The sequence below is a fragment of the Bombina bombina genome, chromosome 2 (assembly GCF_027579735.1).
Source record: "Bombina bombina isolate aBomBom1 chromosome 2, aBomBom1.pri, whole genome shotgun sequence".
NCBI lineage: Eukaryota > Metazoa > Chordata > Amphibia > Anura > Bombinatoridae > Bombina > Bombina bombina.
In genome coordinates, this window is record NC_069500.1 from 1,209,504,385 (window position 1) to 1,209,526,621 (window position 22,237).

General features: G+C 38.3%; 1 protein-coding gene across 2 annotated transcripts in view; it reads left to right on the plus strand.

Annotated features, from left to right (window-relative positions):
• Positions 1–22,237, plus strand: part of SGCZ (sarcoglycan zeta) — a 995,626-nt gene that overhangs the window by 543,630 nt on the left and 429,759 nt on the right. The gene's annotated exons all lie outside the window — the stretch shown is intronic.

Here is a 22,237-nt window from a genome sequence, read left to right on the forward strand (position 1 = left end):
CACCTCTCTACTGGAATTTTGGACCACCCTTCTTTCGCCAACTGCTTCAGGTCTCTCAGATTGGAAGGGTTCCTTTTCCCAACTGCTGTTTTGAGATCTCTCCATAGGTGCTCTATGGGATTGAGATCTGAACTCAACAACAGGTTGATGGGATTGAGATCTGAACAACTTTCTGATACTGGGCCCTAAATTGCACCACCGAATTCTTTGGTAGTCTTCAGATTTCATAATGCCTTGCACACAGTCAAGACATCCAGTGCTTGAAGCAGCAAAGAAACATCAGTGAACCTCCACCATGTTGACTGTAGGGACTGTATTCTTTTCTTTAAAAGCCTCATTTATTTTTCTGAAAATACTAGAATGATAGGCTTTACCAAAAAGCTGTAATTTTTTTTCGTCTGTCCACAGCACATTCTCCCAAAAGGATTTTGGCTTCCTCAGGTAAGTTTTGGCAAACTCCAATCTGGCTTTTTTATGTTTCTGTGTCAGCAGTGGGGTCCTCCTGGGTCACCTACCATAGCGTCCCTTTTCATTCATATGCGAGCTGACACTTTTGTACCCTGTGCCTGAAGGTCAGCTTGAATTTGTCTAGAAGTTGATTGAGGTCTTTTATCCACCATTCAAACAATCCTTTGTTGCAATCTTTGATACATTTTTCTCTTTCATCCAAGTCCAGGGAGATTAGCTACAGTGCCATGGGCTGTAAACTTCTTGACAATGTTGCGCACAGGAACATTAAGATCTCTGGAGATGGACTTTTAACCTTGATATTGTCCATGCTTTTCCACAATTTTTGTTCTCAAATACTCTGACAGTTCTTTGCTTCTCTTTCTCTTCTCAATGCTCAGTCTGACACACAGAGACACACAACAGAAAGTTTGAGTAACATTTTCACCATTTTAACTGGTTACCGGTGTGATTTCTATATTGTCAGCACCTGTTAATTGATACAGGAGAGTTTAATTACAAATAACAGGAGCATCACAAGCTTGGAATGCAATTATTTCTTACAATTTTGAGAAAATGACAATAATATTGTCTAGTCCATTTTTGGATGTTTGCGTTGAAAGTGTCAGATTTAGCTTTTTGTCTCCCACTTTTTTGTGTCATATCAATATAAACAAAAGAAATAAGCATGAGAATGCCTAAACATTTATAATTGCAAATTTTTTCTGGGCAAAGTGGTGCATTATCTGACAGAAATGCAGGGGTGTCATTATTTTTGGCCATGACTGTAAATACAGTTGTATGCAAAGGTTTAGGCACCCCTGACAATTTCCATGATGGTGCATAAATTTGGGCACCCCAACAGAAATAGTGCATCAATATTTAGTAGAGCCTCCTTTAGCAGAAATAACAGCCTCTAGACACTTCCTATAGCCTGTAATGAGTGTCTGGATTCTGGATGAAGGTATTTTGGACCATTCCTCCTTGCAAAACATCTCCAGTTCGGTTAGGTTTGATGGATGCAGAGCATGGACAGCCCGCTTCAAATTGCTGATCCAAACACCCAATTATTTATAAATGAAAATCATGGAAATTGTTAAGGGTGCCTAAACTTTTGCATACAACTGTGTATATATGTGTGTGTGTGTGTGTGTGTGTGTGTATATTTATATATATATATATATATATATATATATATATATATATATATATATATATATATATATATATATATTCTGTATATAAAGAACATTGCAATGCACCTTCGGGTTTAGCTCTGTTTGTCAAATGTGTGTCGGGTTATTACGTTAGCAATGCGTATTTTTAGTCCATTAAAGTCTATGGGGAGAAATAGTTAATGCAGTCGAGATATTCGAAATCCTGAAGTTAACGTACATCAGGTTTCACTCGTGCACATACTTTTTACTTTCAACTTGTAATATGTACACTAAACACCCGTGTTAACAGTTTACTTCTTGCAAATCTGGCCCATTGTCTATAGATATTATGATACTGATAGACCAACTTTTTCCTCTCTTTAAACATTATACAAAACCAACTATAGACATAAATATACTGTACATTCCAAAATGTATGAATTGGCAATAGTGGTAATTATGATGCAAGGTAAACAGAGGCATATTTTCAAGATGGTCTGATTGCTCTTTGGAGTACTATTTCTCACCCTACTATGAAACCACTAGAGCTTCAGAACAACCAGTTATCTGAGGAAGTAGTATACATGTACACATGAAAAATAAATATTAATTTGTTGATTATATTTGCTACAATTTGCAATTACATTAATTTATCAGTGGAATGCCATTTTAATTTGTGGAGTAACTGTCTATATTGGATTCTCATCACTTTTATTCCCTTTGGTAGATTTGACTTATTTATTTTATTCTCAAATAATCTGCCCTTTGCTGTCAGCTCTGACAGGGACCATCTATAGACATTACTGTCCTTTCCTAGTACTATGTGTTCAGCATCTGTTTGCCCCTTTAGGCTTCATCCTGGTACTTTTTACGGCCACATAGGTTTTAACCTAAAGGCCCTGCAATGTGGCATCCAACAGTTTTATCTAACTCCAGGGATGAGAACAACACTGGAGTGTAAGGTAATCTTGCCCTTTAGTAATTATGTAATATCTAGCAGCATTTGTGGTGTAAACGTATCCTGTATTCTATACTCCATATTACTCAATATAAAATTGCTTGTACAGTTCAGATATACTACTCCTGAATTAATAAAGGTCCAGGTTTTATGCTTCCTATCTTAAAAGGGACAGTAAACACCTTGTAATTATAAAACATTTCTGTATCAGCCAAGTCATAATGTTTTTTAAAACATATTAACATCCTTTTTACTGCAATTATAATTCAACTAGTCCTAAAGCCGGTTCACACGGGCCATTTTTTGCAGTACAGTGGTCCCACCCCTTGTGTTCTCTCCCTCCCACTCTCTTTTGCTTTCTCTCTCTCCCCCCTCTCTTTTGCGTTCTCTCTCCCCCTCTCTTTTAAGCTCTCTCTCTCGACCCTCTCTTTTGCGCTCTCTCTTTCCTCCCTCTCTTTTGCACTCTCTCTCTCCCCCCCTCTTTTGCGCTCTCTCTCTCCCTCTCTATCTCCCCTCTCTTTCTATCTCCCCTCTCTCTTTCTCTCTCTCTCTCTCTCTCTCTCTCTCTCTCTCTCTCTCCTCTCTCTCTCTCTCTCTCTCTCTCTCTCTCCATCTCCCCCCTCTCTCTCCATCTCCCCTCTCTCTTTCTCTCTCTCCCCTCTCTCTCTACATCGCCCCTCTCTCTCTCTCCATCTCCCCTCTCTCTCTCTCTCTCCCCTCTCTCTCTCTCCCCCTCTCTCTGTCTCTCCCGCTTCTCTCTCTCTATGTCCCCTCTCTCTCTCCCCTCTCCCTCACTCCCCTCTCTCTCACTCCCCTCTCTCTCACTCCCCTCTCTCTCTCTCTCCCCTCTCTCTCCCCTCTCTCTCGCTCCCCTCTCTCTCTCCCCCCTCTCTCTCACTCCCCTCTCTCTCCCCTCTCTCTTTCCCTCTATCTCCCCTCTCTCTCTATCTCCCCTCTTTCTCCTCTCTCTCTCTCTCCCCTCTCTCTCCCCTCTCTCTCTTCCCTCTCTCAACCTCTCTCTCTCTCCCCCTCTCTCTCTCTCCCCCTCTCTCTCTCTCTTCCCTCTCTCTCTCTTTCCCCTCTCTCTCTCTCCCATCTATCTCCCCTCTCTCTCTCCTCTCTCTCTACCCCCTCTCTCTCTCCCCTCTCTCAACCTCTCTCTCTCTCCCCTCTCTCTCTCTCCCCCTCTCTCTCTCCCCTCTATCTCTCTCTATCTCCCCTCTCTCTCCCCTCTCTCTCTACCCCCCTCTCTCTCTCCCCACTCTCAACCTCTCTCTCTCTCCTCTCTCTCTCTCTCTCTCTCTCTCTCTCCCCCTCTCTCTCTCCCCTCTCTCTCCCCCCTCTCTCTCTCTCTCTCTCTCTCTCTCTCTCTCTCCCATTTCTCTCTCTCTTTCTCTCTCCCCTCTCTCTCTCCCCTCTCTCTCCCCTCTCTCTCCCCTCTCTCTCTCTCTCTCTCTCTCTCTCTCTCTCTCTCTCTCTCTCTCTCTCTCTCTCTCTCTCTCTCTCTCTCTCTCTCTCTCTCTCTCTCTCTCTCTCCCCTTTCTCTCTCTCTTTCTCTCTCCCCTCTCTCTCTCCCCTCTTTCTATCTCCTCTCTCTCCTCTCTCCCTCTATCTCTCTCTCCTCTCTCTCTCTCTCTCTCTCTCTCTCTCTCCTCTCTCTATCTCCCCCCTCTGTCTCTCTCTCTCCCCTCTATCTCTCCCATCTCTCTCTCCCCTCTCTCTCTACTTCCGTCTCTCTCTCTCCCCTCTCTTTCTCCCCCTCTTTCTCTTCCCTCTCTCTCTCTCTCCATCCACATCTCTCCTCTCTCTCCCTCTCTCTTTCTCTCTCTCTATCTCCCCCCTCTGTCTCTCTCTCCCCTTCTCTATCCCCCTCTCTCTCTCCCCTCTCTCTCCCTTCTCTCTCTCTCTCTCCCCTCTTTCTCTCTCCCCTCTCTCTCTCTCTCCCTCTCTCTTTCTCTCCCCCCTCTTTCTCTCCCTTCTCTCTCTCTCTCTCTCTCTCTCTCCACATCTCCCCTATCTCTCTCCCCTCTCTCTCTCTCCCCCCTCTCTCTCTCTCTCCCCCCCTCTCTCTCTCTCCCCCCCTCTCTCTCTCTCTCTCTCTCCCCTCTCTCTCTCATTCTCTCTCTCTCTCTCTCCTCTCTCTCTCTCTTCTCTCTCTCTCCCCTCTCTCTCTCCCCTCTTTCTCTCCCCTCTCTCTCTCCACATCTCCCCTCTTTCTCTCTCCCCTTTCTCTCTCCCCTCTCTCTCTCTCTCCCCCCTCTCTCTCACCCTCTCTCTTTCTCCCCTCTTGATCTCTCTCTCCCCTCTTGATCTCTCTCTCCTCTCTCTCCCCTCTTTTGAGCTGTTTGAGCTCTCTCCACAGCCTTTCACGGCCCACGCCCCTGTCCCCGCACCTTCATGCACCTTCACGCTAGGCTCCGCACCTTCACTGGCCTTCACACTATGCTCCGCCCCTTCACGGGCCTTCACGATAGGTCACGCCCCCTTCACAGTCAGTCACGCCCCCATGCACTAGGCCACACCCATTTCTGCTCGCGGCAGATCAGGTAGGAATTTAAGGCCAGGTGTGTTTGTCCTCGTGCGGTCTCTACTGCGCATGACAGCTTCAGACAAACACACTTGGCATTTTATAGTATAGGATAGCCAAATTCCACCCACCATTTGCCTTATTTAGAGGAGCCAATATGGGATTGAGTCTGCAGCCAACAAGGCTTGTTACTGTTGTAAACTTAGTATAAAGTGAAGTGTCTTGCAATTGTTATCAGTTATAGCCAATTAGGGACATATATGCAGCAGGGTTAGGCTTGATAAGTCAACAGAGTGCATTTCAAGGTATGAGAGTAAGGAAATTCAGAGCTAAAATACATGAAAAGGGAGCAAAATAAATTATGCATAATTAAGCATAGTATATAAAAATATCAAGGTGTTCATTGTCCTTTAATAGGGACATTGTCACAGAATAATGAGGCAGTACTCTCAAAGGTACACCTGCTCTACTCTTTAATGTGGGTACATATTGGTACTCTTGCAGTTTGTATTCAATGCTGCATATTAAAATGCCAAAATGCTGTTCCATTACATTTATTAAATAACATTTAAAAAATAATTTGCATGCATTGCACTCTTGCTTAGAAAGAGAAGTATATAAGTATCAATCTAGCTTTAAATAATAATAACAAAAAAACTTACAGTAGCCACACTGAAGTTTGATGGTTTTATTTTATTATTAAACAGCCACACTGAAGTTTGATGGTTTTATTTTATTATTAAACAGCTCCTGTTGTCTTTATATAGTTTCAGATGAATTCAATTATTTGTAATTTAAGTTAATTTGCTTTATGTGTCAAATGTATCATCATAATGCTCTAAATATAAAAACAAAGGGACACAGGGACACTATCACAGTCTGATGCAAAATGTGGAGATCAGCAAGAGCTAATAGTACTTACAAAAATGTAATACTATAAGTGCAAGCTGGAACCTTTCAGTCACCCAACAGACTGAAGCCACATGGACACTACAATCAGCAGACTTACTTCTCTCTTTAGTGGAGGATAGATGATCAATGACAATAGAAAACAGCACGTAAAGTATCAAATGCACTTTAATTAAAAAAAACATTAAAAACAGGCAACGCTTTTCTCAGCCTCCCTTGGGCTGTTTCATCAGGCCTAAATAAACATACAATTATACCTGCTGCAATGGATCTTTTAAACACAATCTTCAAGCCACACAAATAATAATATAGATAGATAGATAGATAGATAGATAGATAGATAGATAGATAGATAGATAGATAGATAACATGGTTAACACAATATTTATTTACAAAATATTTACCCCTATCCTTACAATGTACTCTTCTATAAGTTTCATTATAAAGTGATTCAGAGTATGCTTTCTCCACAATTCCTTCTTATTCGTTTGAACTGACCATAAGAAATGATAGTTTTCCATTTCATATAGTGATTACTTTGAAAATCAAGAAAGCTATTAAAGTTTACTTTCTTGATGAAAGTTCTAGAAATTATAGAACCATCTCCAGACATTTTTTAACACTATATCTAAAACTTAATCGTAGTTTTCTGTATGGAAGATGTAAAATAAATTCCAAAGTTATCTGTATTAAGGGAATATACAAACTTGTTGGTCAAATTTTCAGAGCCTTTGAAAATAAATAACAAGTAAAATGGCCATAGAACAACAGGTTTGCCCCATACATGGAATAAAAAAAATGTGTGTCCGCTCAAAGACTCCAATGTAAAGATTAAAAAACTAGGGGTAAACATGATGCCAATAGCTGTAACTTTGACCTGTAAATAAGACTGACCCTGATACATAAACCAGTTAATTTTTAGGATACAATATAAGTTTAGTAATGAAATCTTGCTGTAATATTGGCATATAAATATCCTGCCTTAGAAAAGATGCAACAGCCCCCAATCGTAGTTAATTTGGGATGTTAGAATATAATGATCCCACATCACAGCAATTTCCTGTAATATCAAGTTTGGCCAATTTAATTATAATGTCTGCAGAATATTTGATATATGAATGTGAAGTAATTACACATTTTTGTAAAAAAATAATCAATATATGCTGATAATTAGTCAGTGAGATTTCCAATACCAGCTATAATGGGCCAGCCGGGGTGATTTGTGGTATCTTTATGCACTTTGGGAAGATGATAGTAAAACTGAACTTTTGCTGAGACCTTGTACAAGAAGCTGCCTGGGCAAAAGAAAAGCCAGTCGCACAGAATTATATGTGGATTTTCATATATGGAACTTTTGTATATAATGTTATAGTGTTTGCACTTTTAGTATTTTTCAGATACCTTAAGTTGTATATTCATTAAGTGCTTATGTGCTGTTAGAACCTGCGACACAGCGTTAGTGAAGATATGGATTGTTAAGTATTTTTGTTGTTTTGTCCACCTCTTGCCTATAACCAACAAACATTGAACATGAACTATTTTATTCTACAACATTTATGTAGAAATAATTGAGGATGATTGCCAGTTATATGTTCATTGAATAATTGAGATCACTGTGGATAACAGCAATGACATGCAGTCAGGGGAGGTAGATAAAGCAGTGCCTCACCTTTCATGACAAAGGAAAAAAATCAATAGCACTCTATTTTTAATATTAAGTTTTTTAATATTGTAAGTCTATGGAGAGAGGCAATGAATATGTCCGCCTCTCTCCATTGTGCAACTCTAAAGTTACCACTACAGTGCTAATTTTGAGCTACAAGTGCCAGCCTTGCTCCCAACCACTATCAATGTCATGGCTCAGCCACAGCTTAAATAAACCCTTACTTGAGGCAGCTCTCATAGCTCCCTCATGGGGGGCCCACTGAAGTGCCTGAAAATATAATACATAGCCAACCCATCACGTAATGTTTGAGTTCAGACAAGTGAAGCTGACTGGCACCAATGTGGAGAGTTCTATTTTTAATAATTGAGATCACTGTGGATAACAAGCCTAAGTATAAAAAAAAAACTGTTTATCATCTTTAGAAATAATAATGCTCACGTGCACAAATTATATGCACCTGCAGGGTTTGGCAATCTTAAAACCCCCCATCTCCCTCAACCTTTTGGTCACACATGCGATTGTACCTTTGTTTGGGTATTAAATGGTACAGGCATGGACCCTTTGACAGTTGGAAACATATTTGTACTTTATTTAACCATAAATGGTTTTAGTTTTAAGGTGTAACTATGACCCATTGAGAGTACAACCACAGCAGTTGTACCCTAAGTATTCACAAACGGACCCTAATCATACTCTTTATTCAGACAGGCTCCATGTACTAAGCAGTAAAGCTGCTTTGGAGCCTTTACAGTGCATGCTTGCTCATGTGAGCCTGTTTTACCACAAGTTTAGAAACAGTGGTAATAAGACCTTAATGCATACATTCAAATAAAAATTATTGTTCGTCAGTTGTAATGAAGATGCACTATAACTTACTTTTTACTTTAGATATGAAATTTTATAAGCCTGCACTCCCACTATCCACTTCAAAAGTATTTTTTTTGGTGAGCTGACAGTTTGAACTGTTCTCCAATCAGTGCTCTAGCTACAACAAAGGTGTTGCAGGACTAGAGTGCTGATTGGAGAATATTTCACCAAAAAATTACTTTTGAAGTGGGCAGCCAGAGCGTGGGGTATTAGAATTTTGTATTTACATTAAAAAGTAAGTTATAGCGCACCAACATTATGACTGATGAATTAAACTACTAGAATATTGCTAAAGTTCCAGATCTGTTTATACAAAGGGGAAAGTTTACCACCACTTTAAGAAAGCACAAAGTAACTTCAAATGCCCTTACACTAATAGAGCATCTTATGGCGGGGTATTGTGTTGGGGTAATTAGATGTTGGATATTGGATATTTAATGGATTACTGCTATGGGGGGAATTATGTCGGATTAATACAGTGGGTTCAATGTATAGAGCAGTGGATGCTGCTTTTAAGCCCTTGCGGGTCAGGCTTGCAGAGGCAGTGGTTATCCAATCATATACTCTCACATGTCCGCTCAGGGTTATTGACAGGCCCCTCTCTCACTTAATTGGTTGCTCAAGAGCAGGGGCTAGGTTTTGCACAAGGAAGTCCTTGTTCAATAGTAAATTCAGGCAGCAGAAACCTTGTGCAACCCTAGTACATGGGGCCCACTATATTGTGCTGTGGCTATGTCATGGTTTAGAGTAGCAGGTAAATGCAGTTAGTGTTTAAAGGGACACTGAACCCAATTTTTTTCTTTCATGATTCAGCTAGAGCATGGAATTTTAATCAACTTTCTAATTTACTCCTATTATCAATTTTTCTTTGTTCTCTTACTATCTTTATTTGAAAAGTAGGGATGAAAATCTTAGCAGCTATCCTGCTTATTATTTTAGGTTCAGCACCATGGATAGTGCTTGCTTATTGGAGGGTTACATTTACCCATCAATAAGCAAGCATAACCCAGGTTCTCAACCAAAAATGGGCTGGCTCCTATGCATCACATTCCTGCTTTTTAAATAAAGATAGCAAGAGAACAAAGAAAAAATGATAATAGGAGTAAGTTAGAAAGTTGCTTAAAATTGCATGCTCTATCTGAATCATGAAGGAAAAAATGTGGGTTTAGTGTCCCTTTAAGAGAAAGAACAACATCATTATACAATTTTTGTACTTCTAAAATCAGAATCAGTTTGACAACTGGTTGTAGTAGCTCGCTGAAAAGAGCTGTGAATATTTAGTGACATCTAAAGAGTACAATAACACAGTGCACCAAATACAAATATTCATTTTTTATAGATTTTTTTTTCTTGTCTTATATGCAATTTTTTGTGCTTGTCCCATACTTTTCACTTCCCTACAACAGTAATTATTTTTCTAACCATATACAACTGTGTGTCTTCATATTTCATCATGTCTGATGTTAGTTTTTTGGTGTTTTTTTTTTTATGAACTAATTAAATTATTATGAAGCTTTTACAGCATTTTTATGTTTTCATGTATATCTAAAGCAGTTTCCCCCTTTGATATTTGTTATGTTATGATAAACATGATACTAACATTAAGAGTATTTTTTCTCATTGTGAGAACAATATGATTTGACGATGACATGATACATTTTTTATGCATTTTGAGGTATCAATATATCAAAGGAACGTTTTTCTTTCTTTTTTTATGTAATTCACCTTCCATGCAACCAAAAAGATGATTTTAAAAGTGTCTCTTTTTGAACTGATCTTGAGCTTCTAAGATTACATATTTTGCCATTTTCAGTTCTTTAAACATGAAAGTAAATGCATAAATAAAAAGTCCTGGAAACTAGGACAAGGTCACACTGTCTGTGATATGACACAACTTTGAATACATTGATACAATTTTGAATTAAATATTATTGTTTCTGAAAGTGAATCAGAGACAGTCACTACTTTTGAATGACATTAAAATGTACAAGGACTTTTACTATCAATGCACACAGAAAGCCATTTGGGGTAGCAAGATGGAATATGAAATATCTTGAATGATTCAGTAATTTACTTACATGAGCAACAATGCTGAACATTCCAGCATTATGAAGCTCAGTTTTGCACGTATTTTGAAAATTAATCACACAATGACCTTTAGATTAAAATCCCCATATATCTGTTATCGAGAATACTTATAGTGATTGATTTTGCCTGCAATTGCATTACAATTCATTTGCTTGATATGATTAATTTAAAATTCAATTTGAAAGAATTCATCTGGTAATAATGTTTTCTTTGTGTGACATTGTAATGCTTTGCTTTCAACTGCAGAGAAAATAACATTTTGGTTATAGATAACTACTTTCAAAACCTATCATTAATTTGGATAACAGTGAAATATTTTGCATACAATTTGGGAAATGTCTTTGAGGAATTTATAAATAAAATGCCTATTTTAAAACTATTTGTAGAATTAGATAAACAGATATTCTACTTCTATTTTCAAGGACACAACACTGTATTTAACAACGCACAATAAAAATAAATCTTTATATATAAATAACAAATTTTCATTCTTCAGATTAGTAAAAATGTAAAATGTTATAGATGAATAATCAAGCTTTGCTAATGTACATTGCTTTTGTAACATTTAGAATATGTATAATTTATATGCATATCCTTATTTATTTATCAGTGGAGTCCAATAAAAAAACTGGGTTCACCAATGCTTTTTTGTTTAACCCCGAAAGGTATGCAGGCATTTTGAATTACTTTCAATAGAATTACAAAGGCAGTTTCTAAACCCTACAGTTTAGAGATGCCAACAAAGGTTGCCCCAATTCTGCATATAAAGGTTGAAGATGGTACAGCTAGTGCTCATTGTCTCCTACTTTTTATTCCTACAATTCTTATTTAAATCCTCCTTTTGTCTCTCCTATATACAGTAGGTATATCCCTCTCTCCTTCTCCTGTATAACATAGACTATCTTGTTCATCTTTGACTTCAGACACCTTTGAGAATTAGGGATTCTACAATAACTGTAAGGGGCATTCCATCCACCATCAAAAACACCATTTATTATTATAATTATCAGTTCTTTTTATAGCACCAACAGATTACATGGCGCTAGATTTATGTACAGTACATAGGTTAAACAAGTTTTAAAATAGCATTGCACCCCACTTCTCACTATTTGCTACACGATCAACATGTACTAGAGTGCAGAAGGTAGAGAAAAACTTTTTTTTGCTTTCTTTTCAGTCCAGTTCTTGAGCCTATATTTTTAAAGTCCTGATCATGACAGTGTGACCCCATTTAAGAGTTCAATAATATAGGCACAAAAACTAGAAAACCCCTGTTGTGAAAATCTTTGCATTCAGGAAGTCACGATTCCATTTAAAAGCGCCTTCAAAAAGGTGCATTTCCTTTTAGAACCCGGTCACTAAGGTGCCTTCTCATTTAAAGGTCATGTTTACACTACAATATTGCAGTGGAGTGGTTTCACTGTTTACAGTTTCAGTACTGCTAAATTCCAGTGAAAGAAGCTGGGAGAAGTACTTCTAATAGAAACCCATATACTTTTTGATTAGATGTAAAACATGCCAAACTGGAAAACAGTTCTTTTAAAATCAATAAATATACATATTAAATAAAATACTTTTAAAATATTAGAAGTTTTATAATAGTCATTAAGCAAACATGCTACTATAGCCATAATGTACAAATGTCATTCATTTTTGTTTAACCCCTTAAGGACCACAGCACTTTTCCATTTTCTGACCGTTTGGGGCCGACTATTTTTACATTTCTGCGGTGTTTGTGTTTAGCTGTAATTTTCCTCCTACTCATTTACTATACCCACACATATTATATACCGTTTTTCTCGCCATTAAATGGGCTTTCTAAAGATACCATTATTTTCATCATATCTTATAATTTACTATAAAAACAATTATAAAATATCATGAAAAAAAGGAAAAAAACACACTTTTTCTAACTTTGACCCACAAAATCTGTTACACATCTACAACCACCAAAAAACACCCATGCTAAATAGTTTCTAAATTTTGTCTAGAGTTTAGAAATAGCCAATGTTTACATGTTCTTTGCTTTTTTTGTAAGTTATAGGGCAATAAATGCAAGTAGCACTTTGCTATTTCCAAACCATTTGTTTGTTTTTTTTTTCAAATTAGCGATAGTTACATTGTAACACTGATATCTGTCAGGAATCCCTGAATATCCCCTGACATGTATATATTTTTTTTTAGTAGACAACCCAAAGTATTGATCTAGGCCCATTTTGGTATATGTCATGCCACCATTTCACAGCCAAATGCGATCAAATAAAAAAAATTGTTCACTTTTTCACAAACTTTAGGTTTCTCACTGAAATTATTTACAAGCAGCTTGTGCAATTATGGCACAAATGTTTGTAAATGCTTCTCTGGGATCCCCTTTGTTCAGAAATAGCTGACATATATGGCTTTGGCATTGCTTTTTAGTAATTAGAAGGCCGATAAATGCCACTGCGCACCACAAGTGTATTATGCCCAGCAGTGAAGGGGTTAATTAGGGAGCTTGTAGGGTTAATTTTAGCTTTAGTGTAGTGTAGTAGACAACCCCAAGTATTGATCTAGGCCCATTTTGGTATATTTCATGCCACCATTTCACCATCAAATGCGATCAAATAAAAAAAAAAGTTCACTTTCTCACAAACTTTAGGTTTCACACTGAAATTATTTAAACTTGTGCAATTATGGCTCAAATGGTTGTAAATACTTCTCTAAAATAGCAGACATATATGGCTTTGACATTGTTTTTTGGTAATTAGAAGGCTGCTAAATGCTGCTGCGCACCACACTTGTATTATGCTTAGCAGTGAAGGGGTTAATTAGTTAGCTTGTAGGGAGCTCGTAGGGTTAATTTTAGCTTTAGTGCAGAGATCAGCCTCCCACCCCACCCCCAGATCCCTCCCAAACAGCTCTCTTCCCTCCCCCACCCCACAATTGTCCCCGCCATCTTAAGTAACGGCAGAAAGTCTGCCAGTACTAAAATAAAAGGCTTTTTTTTTTTTTTTTTTTTTAAAAATGTTTACTTCAAAACCTAGTTTGCCCCCCAAAAAAAGTTTTTTATTTTTTTTTATAAAATATAAATTTTTCTGTAGTGCAGCTGACCCCCCTCAATACCCCTCCCAGATCCTTTGATCCTTATTTTTACCTCCCTCCTTCCCATTCAGTTACATTGCTGGCAGTAGTTGCTGCATGCACCCGCCCCCCGCAGGCCCCTTCACACGCTCCCGGCACCCGGCGTGCACATTCCACATACAGGAACCGGATGCCGGGTAGCGATGGGCCGCCCACCCGCCTCCCTGCTAGGGCTCCCACCCACCAACGTTCGGCACCATCGCTACCGGTGCAGAGAGGGCCACAGAGTGGCTCTCTCTGCATTGGATGCTTGAAAAGGGTATTGCAGGATGCCTCAATATCGAGGCATCACTGCAATACCCTGAGAGCTGCTGGAAGCGATCGCAATCGCTTCCAGCACTCAATTAGACCAAGGACGTACCAGGTACATCCATTGTCACTAACTGACAGTTTTTGCAGGACGTACCTGGTACGTCCTTGGTTGTTAAGGGGTTAAAGGGACATTAAACCCAAACAAATTATTTCATGATTCAGATAGAAAATACAATTTTAAACAACATTCCAGTTTACTTCTATTATCTAATTTGCTTCATTCTTTAGATATCCTTTGTTGAAGAAATAGCAATGCACATGGGTGAGCCAATCACACAAGGCATCTGTGTGCAGCTACCAATCAGCAGCTACTAAGCCTATCTAGATATGCTTTTCAGCAAAAGGATATCAAGAGAATGAAACAATAGATAATAGAAGTAAATTAGAAAGTTGTTTAAAATTGCATGCTCTTTCTAAATCATGAAAGAAAAAAATATGTGTTTCATGTCCCTTTAATAGTGATCACAATGGATTTGGATTACTATGTTACTTTCACACATGTAAATGAGCATTTCCCTTAGACATATAATACAGGGGTTAATCCAAAAACTTTACTGTAACCTTAAGAAGAGTGACAGGTCACTGTATGTGTCAGTTTCAGGTGTATTTACAGTGTATATCCTTATAAGTACTTAAAGGGACAGTATACTGTAGAATTGTTTTTCAACAATTGTGTTTCCAATTCCTTTTTTTTTACCAAATACAGAGTATAAAATGTATGAGAATTTGCTTTTATAGGATTATTTGTGTATATGAAATTGCTTATTTTGTGTTTTGAAGCCACAACCTAATAAAAGGGGATGAGCTTGTAGGTATAATCAGATCTCATTACTTTATCACATTGTGCACATATACATGCTTCTTTATATTATATCTGTCCGCAAACCAAAGAACAATACTTGAAGAGAACAATGGGACATTAACATGTTATTACCTTATCTCTTCTATACCCCACTGGGAGTGTAATTTCATCTGCTGGCTTTGTTTACACAGTTAATCTATAGCTTGGACATAAGGCCAGAATCCTTCAGAATAGGTGGGGATACCACAGGCTAAATCAACTATTTAAAATGCCAATATAAGGGTAAAGGAATACTTGTAAACAATTGAATAGACTCCTGCAGGTAAAGTGAATCATTGGGAACAAATTAAAAGGAAGAAAATGGTCCCTTTAACACAAGAGATTTGAGATTTTGATAACATATTCATGTGGGATTTCAGCATCAGATCCTTTTTGGATTGTGTTCACTAGAAAAACATACTGGCCAGTTTGTTGGTCTCTCCATTTTTATGCAACAAATACAATATGCTTAAAGGGACATAATATCCAAATATTGAAGCACTTGAAACATATGCCGAATAGCTGTAAAAAGCTGACTAGAAAATATCACCTAAACATCACTATGTAAAAAAGGAAGATATTTTACCTAACATTTCCTAAGTATTCACACCCCACTGTAAAGATACTTTAAGCAGGACAAGCTAGGGAGTGTGCATCTGTCATGCGCAGGCACAGTCATGTTATTTTCTTATATAGTATTTTCTATGAAATCTCCTGAGATCACAGCAAAGCAAAGCATAACCTCAGCACTGCTGATGCTGATCGACTATTATTTTTTGGGGGGTTTCAACTTGCAACTGGACAGCAGCTGAAGTATAACAGTGTTTACACCGCACTTATTGGTGGTGAGCTGAAGAAATTTTGAGGTAAAGGAGCCTATTTATTAACGTGCGAGCGGACATGATCTGATACTGCGGATCATGTCCGCTGCACATCGATAAATGCCGACAGCATACGCTCTCGCATTTATCATTGCACCAGCAGTTCTCGGGAACTGCTGGTGCAATGCCGCCCCCCTGCAGATTTGCGGCTAATCGGCCGCTAGCAGGGGGTGTCAATCCACCAGATCGTATTCGATCGGGTTGATTTCTGACGACACAGGGTATAAAGCTCCATACGGAGCTTGATAAATATGCCCCAAAATATCTTCCTTTTTTACATAGAGATTTTCAGGTGATATTTTCTTGGCAGCTTTTTACAGTTATGCTGCATCACTTTCAAGTGATTTAGCACATACAGTAAGCTCTATATCCCTTTAAGTCTAAGGAGTTGCATAGCTTCCAAAAATTGCAAAGAAAATATACATTGTATATATCATCTTGATATAAAAATAGGAAGAGTTTTAATTACATATCTTTCTTTAATTGTTTTTTTTTTCTCTTATGAACATTCTTACTGTACATTGTGTCTTTATCAAGTCTGCTTTTTACTAAATGCAAACCTCCCTCAACACCAACAAGACATTTTTTCCAGCTGGCAAAGTGTACAGTGTAGGGAAACATATTTACCACACACAAGGCAGTTAAATAAATTGTGGTATAAACAGGGGAAGTAAAGTTTAATAGGAGAAAGGTGGAGCAAGATGATTTAATGGTGATTTTATTTTTTCAGTATTATTCATATGCTGCTGTTTTCTTTTTAAATGAGTTTTAGCTTTGGAGATCCTACCTGAATATGTTAAAGATAATAGCATAGATTAGATCAAAGTGGTGATATGTTTAAAGGGACAACTAAAGGAAAAAATTAAACTTTCATAATTCATGTAGCGCATGCAATTTTAAACAATTTTCCTATTTATTTCTATTGTTACATTTGCTGTGTTTTCTAGGCATCCTTTGTTAAGAAGTAGCAATGAACTGCTGAAAACTAGCTTGTGATTTGTGGCTGCACATATATGTTTCTTTTCATTAGCTCCCCAGATGTGTTTAGCTAGCTCCCAGTAGTGCAATGCTGTTCCTGAGCATGCTCTTCAACAAAGGCTACCAAAATAACTATTCAAATTGCATTCTTTGGCCTCTACTTATCAAGCCGTCGACTTTCTTGCATTCGACGGCACCAATACGCTCGCCTAAGATTGCCTAACATCGCCGCCGCTGACCTGAATACGTTCGCCAAAATTATCAAGAAAGCTGTCAAAAAGCCACGCACCAAGTACGGTGCGATGAGCAGCAGACTGTTGTTAACTAACAGTCATCAATCTCGCTGCTCTTTGGCTTTTTCACAGCTTTCTTGCTATACTGTCACTAAGCACCCACACTATACTACAAAGTTTACCCCCGTAAACCGCCGCTCCTGGAGCCCCCCGCAACTAAATAAAGTTATTAACTTCTAAACCGCCGCTCCCGGACCCCGCCGCAACTCGAATAAATGTATTAACCCCTAAACCGCCACTCCCGGACTCTGCTGCAACTAAATAAAGTGTTTAACCCCTAAACCCCCACTCCCGGACCCCACCACCACCTACATTATACCTATTAACCCCTAGTCTGCCACACCCTATACCGCCGCCACCTACATAAAGTTATTAACCCCTACCCCACCGCAACTAAATAAATTGTTTAACCCTTAAACTGCCGCTCCCAGAGCCCACCGCCACCTACATTATATTTATTAACCCCTAATCTGCCCCCCCTACACCACCGCCACTATAATAAACATATTAACCCCTAAACCTAAGTCTAACCCTAAACCTAACACCCACTAACTTAAATATAATTTAAATAACTCTAAATAAATATTACTACAATTAACTAAATTATTCCTATTTATAACTAAATACTTACCTATAAAATAAACCCTTGGGCCTAGATTTGGAGTTTGGCGGTAGCCGTGAAAACCAGCGTTAGAGGCTCCTAACGCTGGTTTTAGGCTACCGCCGGTATTTGGAGTCACTCAAAATAGGGTCTAACGCTCACTTTCCAGCCGCGACTTTTAAATACCGCAGATCCCCTTACGTAAATTGCGTATCCTATCTTTTCAATGGGATTTTTATAACTCCGGTATTTAGAGTCGTTTCTGAAGTGAGCGTTAGACATCTAACGACAAAACTCCAGCCGCAGGAAAAAAGTCAGTAGTTAAGAGCTTTCTGGGCTAACGCCGGTTTATAGAGCTCTTAACTACTGTGCTCTAAAGTACACTAACACCCATAAACTACCTATGTACCCCTAAACCGAGGTCCCCCCACATCGCCGACACTCGAAAAAAAATTTTTAACCCCTAATCTGCCGACCGCCACCTACGTTATATTTATGTACCCCTAATCTGCTGCCCCTAACACCGCTGACCCCTGTATTATATTTATTAACCCCTAATCTGCCCCCCTCAATGTCGCCTCCACCTGCCTACACTTATTAACCCCTAATCTGCCGACCGGACCTGAGCGCTACTATAATAAAGTTATTAACCCCTAATCCGCCTCACTAACCCTATCATAAATAGTATTAACCCCTAATCTGCCCTCCCTAACATCGCCGACACCTAACTTCAATTATTAACCCCTAATCTGCTGACCGAATCTCGCCGCTATTCTAATAAATGTATTAACCCCTAAAGCTAAGTCTAACCCTAATACTAACACCCCCCTAAGTTAAATATAATTTAAATCTAACGAAATTAATTAACTCTTATTAAATAAATTATTCCTATTTAAAGCTAAATACTTACCTGTAAAATAAATCCTAATATAGCTACAATATAAATTATAATTATATTTTAGCTATTTTAGGATTAATATTTATTTTACAGGTAACTTTGTATTTATTTTAACCAGGTACAATAGCTATTAAATAGTTAAGAACTATTTAATAGCTAAAATAGTTAAAATAATTACAAATTTACCTGTAAAAGAAATCCTAACCTAAGTTACAAATAAACCTAACACTAGACTATCAATAAATTAATTAAATAAACTACCTACAATTACCTACAATTAACCTAACACTACACTATCAATAAATTAATTAAATACAATTGCTACAAATAAATACAATTAAATAAACTAGCTAAAGTACAAAAAATAAAAAAGAACTAAGTTACAAAAAATAAAAAAATATTTACAAACATAAGAAAAATATTACAACAATTTTAAACTAATTACACCTACTCTAAGCCCCCTAATAAAATAACAAAGCCCCCCAAAATAAAAAAATGCCCTACTCTATTATAAATTACTAAAGTTCAAAGCTCTTTTACCTTACCAGCCCTGAACAGGGCCCTTTGCGGGGCATGCCCCAAGAAATACAGCTCTTTTGCCTGTAAAAAAAAACATACAATACCCAAGCCCCCCAACATTACAACCCACCACCCACAGACCCCTAATCTAACCCAAACCCCCCTTAAATAAACCTAACACTAAGCCCCTGAAGATCATCCTACCTTGTCTTCACCATACCAGGTTCACCGATCGGTCCAGAAGAGCTCCTCCGATGTCCTGATCCAAGCCCAAGCGGGGGCTGAAGAGGTCCATGATCCGGCTGAAGTCTTCATCCAAGCGGGGCAGAAGAGGTCTTCCATCCGATTGAAGTCTTCATCCAAGCGGCATCCATCTGGAGCGAAGCGGCAGCATCCTGAAGACCTCCACCGCGGAACATCCATCCTGGCCGACGACTGAACGACGAATGACGGTTCCTTTAAATGACGTCATCCAAGATGGCGTCCCTCGAATTCCGATTGGCTGATAGGATTCTATCAGCCAATCGGAATTAAGGTAGGAATATTCTGATTGGCTGATGGAATCAGCCAATCAGAATCAAGTTCAATCCGATTGGCTGATCCGATCAGCCAATCAGATTGAGCTCGCATTCTATTGGCTGTTCCGATCAGCCAATAGAATGCAAACTCAATCTGATTGGCTGATCGGATCAGCCAATCGGATTGAACTTGATTCTGATTGGCTGATTCCATCAGCCAATCAGAATATTCCTACCTTAATTCCGATTGGCTGATAGAATCCTATCAGCCAATCGGAATTCGAGGGACGCCATCTTGGATGACGTCATTTAAAGGAACCGTCATTCGTCGTTCAGTCGTCGGCCAGGATGGATGTTCCGCGGTGGAGGTCTTCAGGATGCTGCCGCTTCGCTCCGGATGGATGCCGCTTGGATGAAAACTTCAATCGGATGGAAGACCTCTTCTGCCCCGCTTGGATGAAGACTTCAGCCGGATCATGGACCTCTTCAGCCCCCCGCTTGGGCTTGGATCAGGACATCGGAGGAGCTCTTCTGGACCGATCGGTGAACCTGGTATGGTGAAGACAAGGTAGGATGATCTTCAGGGGCTTAGTGTTAGGTTTATTTAAGGGGGGGTTTGGGTTAGATTAGGGGTATGTGGGTGGTGGGTTGTAATGTTGGGGGGGGCTTGGGTATTGTATGTTTTTTTTTACAGGCAAAAGAGCTGTATTTCTTGGGGCATGCCCCGCAAAGGGCCCTTTTCAGGGCTGGTAAGGTAAAAGAGCTTTGAACTTTAGTAATTTAGAATAGGGTAGGGCATTTTTTTATTTTGGGGGGCTTTGTTATTTTATTAGGGGGCTTAGAGTAGGTGTAATTAGTTTAAAATTGTTGTAATATTTTTCTTATGTTTGTAAATATTTTTTTATTTTTTGTAACTTAGTTCTTTTTTATTTTTTGTACTTTAGCTAGTTTATTTAATTGTATTTATTTGTAGCAATTGTATTTAATTAATTTATTGATAGTGTAGTGTTAGGTTAATTGTAGGTAATTGTAGGTAGTTTATTTAATTAATTTATTTATAGTCTAGTGTTAGGTTTATTCGTAACTTAGGTTAGGATTTCTTTTACAGGTAAATTTGTAATTATTTTAACTATTTTAGCTATTAAATAATTCTTAACTATTTAATAGCTATTGTACCTGGTTAAAATAAATACAAAGTTACCTGTAAAATAAATATAAATCCTAAAATAGCTATAATATAATTATAATTTATATTGTAGCTATATTAGGATTTATTTTACAGGTAAGTATTTAGCTTTAAATAGGAATAATTTATTTAATAAGAGTTAATTAATTTCGTTAGATTTAAATTATATTTAAGTTAGGGGGGGTGTTAGTGTTAGGGTTAGACTTAGCTTTAGGGGTTAATACATTTATTAGAATAGCGGTGAGCTCCAGTCGGCAGATTAGGGGTTAATGTTTGAAGTTAGGTGTCGGCAATGTTAGGGAGGGCAGATTAGGGGTTAATACTATTTATGATAGGGTTAGTGAGGCGGATTAGGGGTTAATAACTTTATTATAGTAGCGCTCAGGTCCGCTCGGCAGATTAGGGGTTAATAAGTGTAGGCAGGTGGAGGCGACGTTGTGGGGGGCAGATTAGGGGTTAATAAATATAATATAGGGGTCGGCGATGTTAGGGCAGCAGATTAGGGGTACATAGGGATAATGTAAGTAGCTGCGGTTTACGGAGCGGCAGATTAGGGGTTAATAATAATATGCAGGGGTCAGCGATAGCGGGGGCGGCAGATTAGGGGTTAATAAGTGTAAGGTTAGGGGTGTTTAGACTCGGGGTACATGTTAGAGTGTTAGGTGCAGACGTAGGGAGTGTTTCCGCATAGCAAACAATGGGGCTGCGTTAGGAGCTGAACGCGGCTTTTTTGCAGGTGTTTGGTTTTTTTTCAGCTCAAACAGCCCCATTGTTTCCTATGGGGGAATCGTGCACGAGCACGTTTTTGAGGCTGGCCGCGTCCGTAAGCAACTCTGGTATCGAGAGTTGAAGCTGCGTTAAAAATGTTCTACGCTCCTTTTTTGGAGCCTAACGCAGCCTTTATGTGGACTCTCAATACCAGAGTTATTTTTATGGTGCGGCCAGAAAAAAGCCGGCATTAGTTTTTCGGGTCGTTACCGACAAAACTCCAAATCTAGGCCTTGGTTAGCTACAATATAACTAATAGTTACATTGTAGATATCTTATGGTTTATTTTTATTTTACAGGCCACTTTGTATTTATTTTAACTAGGTAGAATAGTTATTAAATAGTTATTAACTATTTAATAGCTACCTAGCTAAAATAAAGACAAAACTACCTGTAAAATAAAACCTAACCTAAGTTACAATTACACCTAACACTACACTATAATTAAAATAATTAAATAAATTAACTACAATTAAATAAAATTAAATACAATTAAATAAAATTAACTAATGTACAAAAAACAAACACTAAATTACAGAAAATAATAAAATAATTACCAGAATTTTAAACTAATTACACCTAATCTAATCCCCCTAATAAAATAAAAAAGCCACCCAAAATAATAAAAATACCTACCCTATACTAAATTACAAATAGCCCTTAAAAGGGCCTTTTGCGAGGCATTGCCCCAAAGTAATCAGCT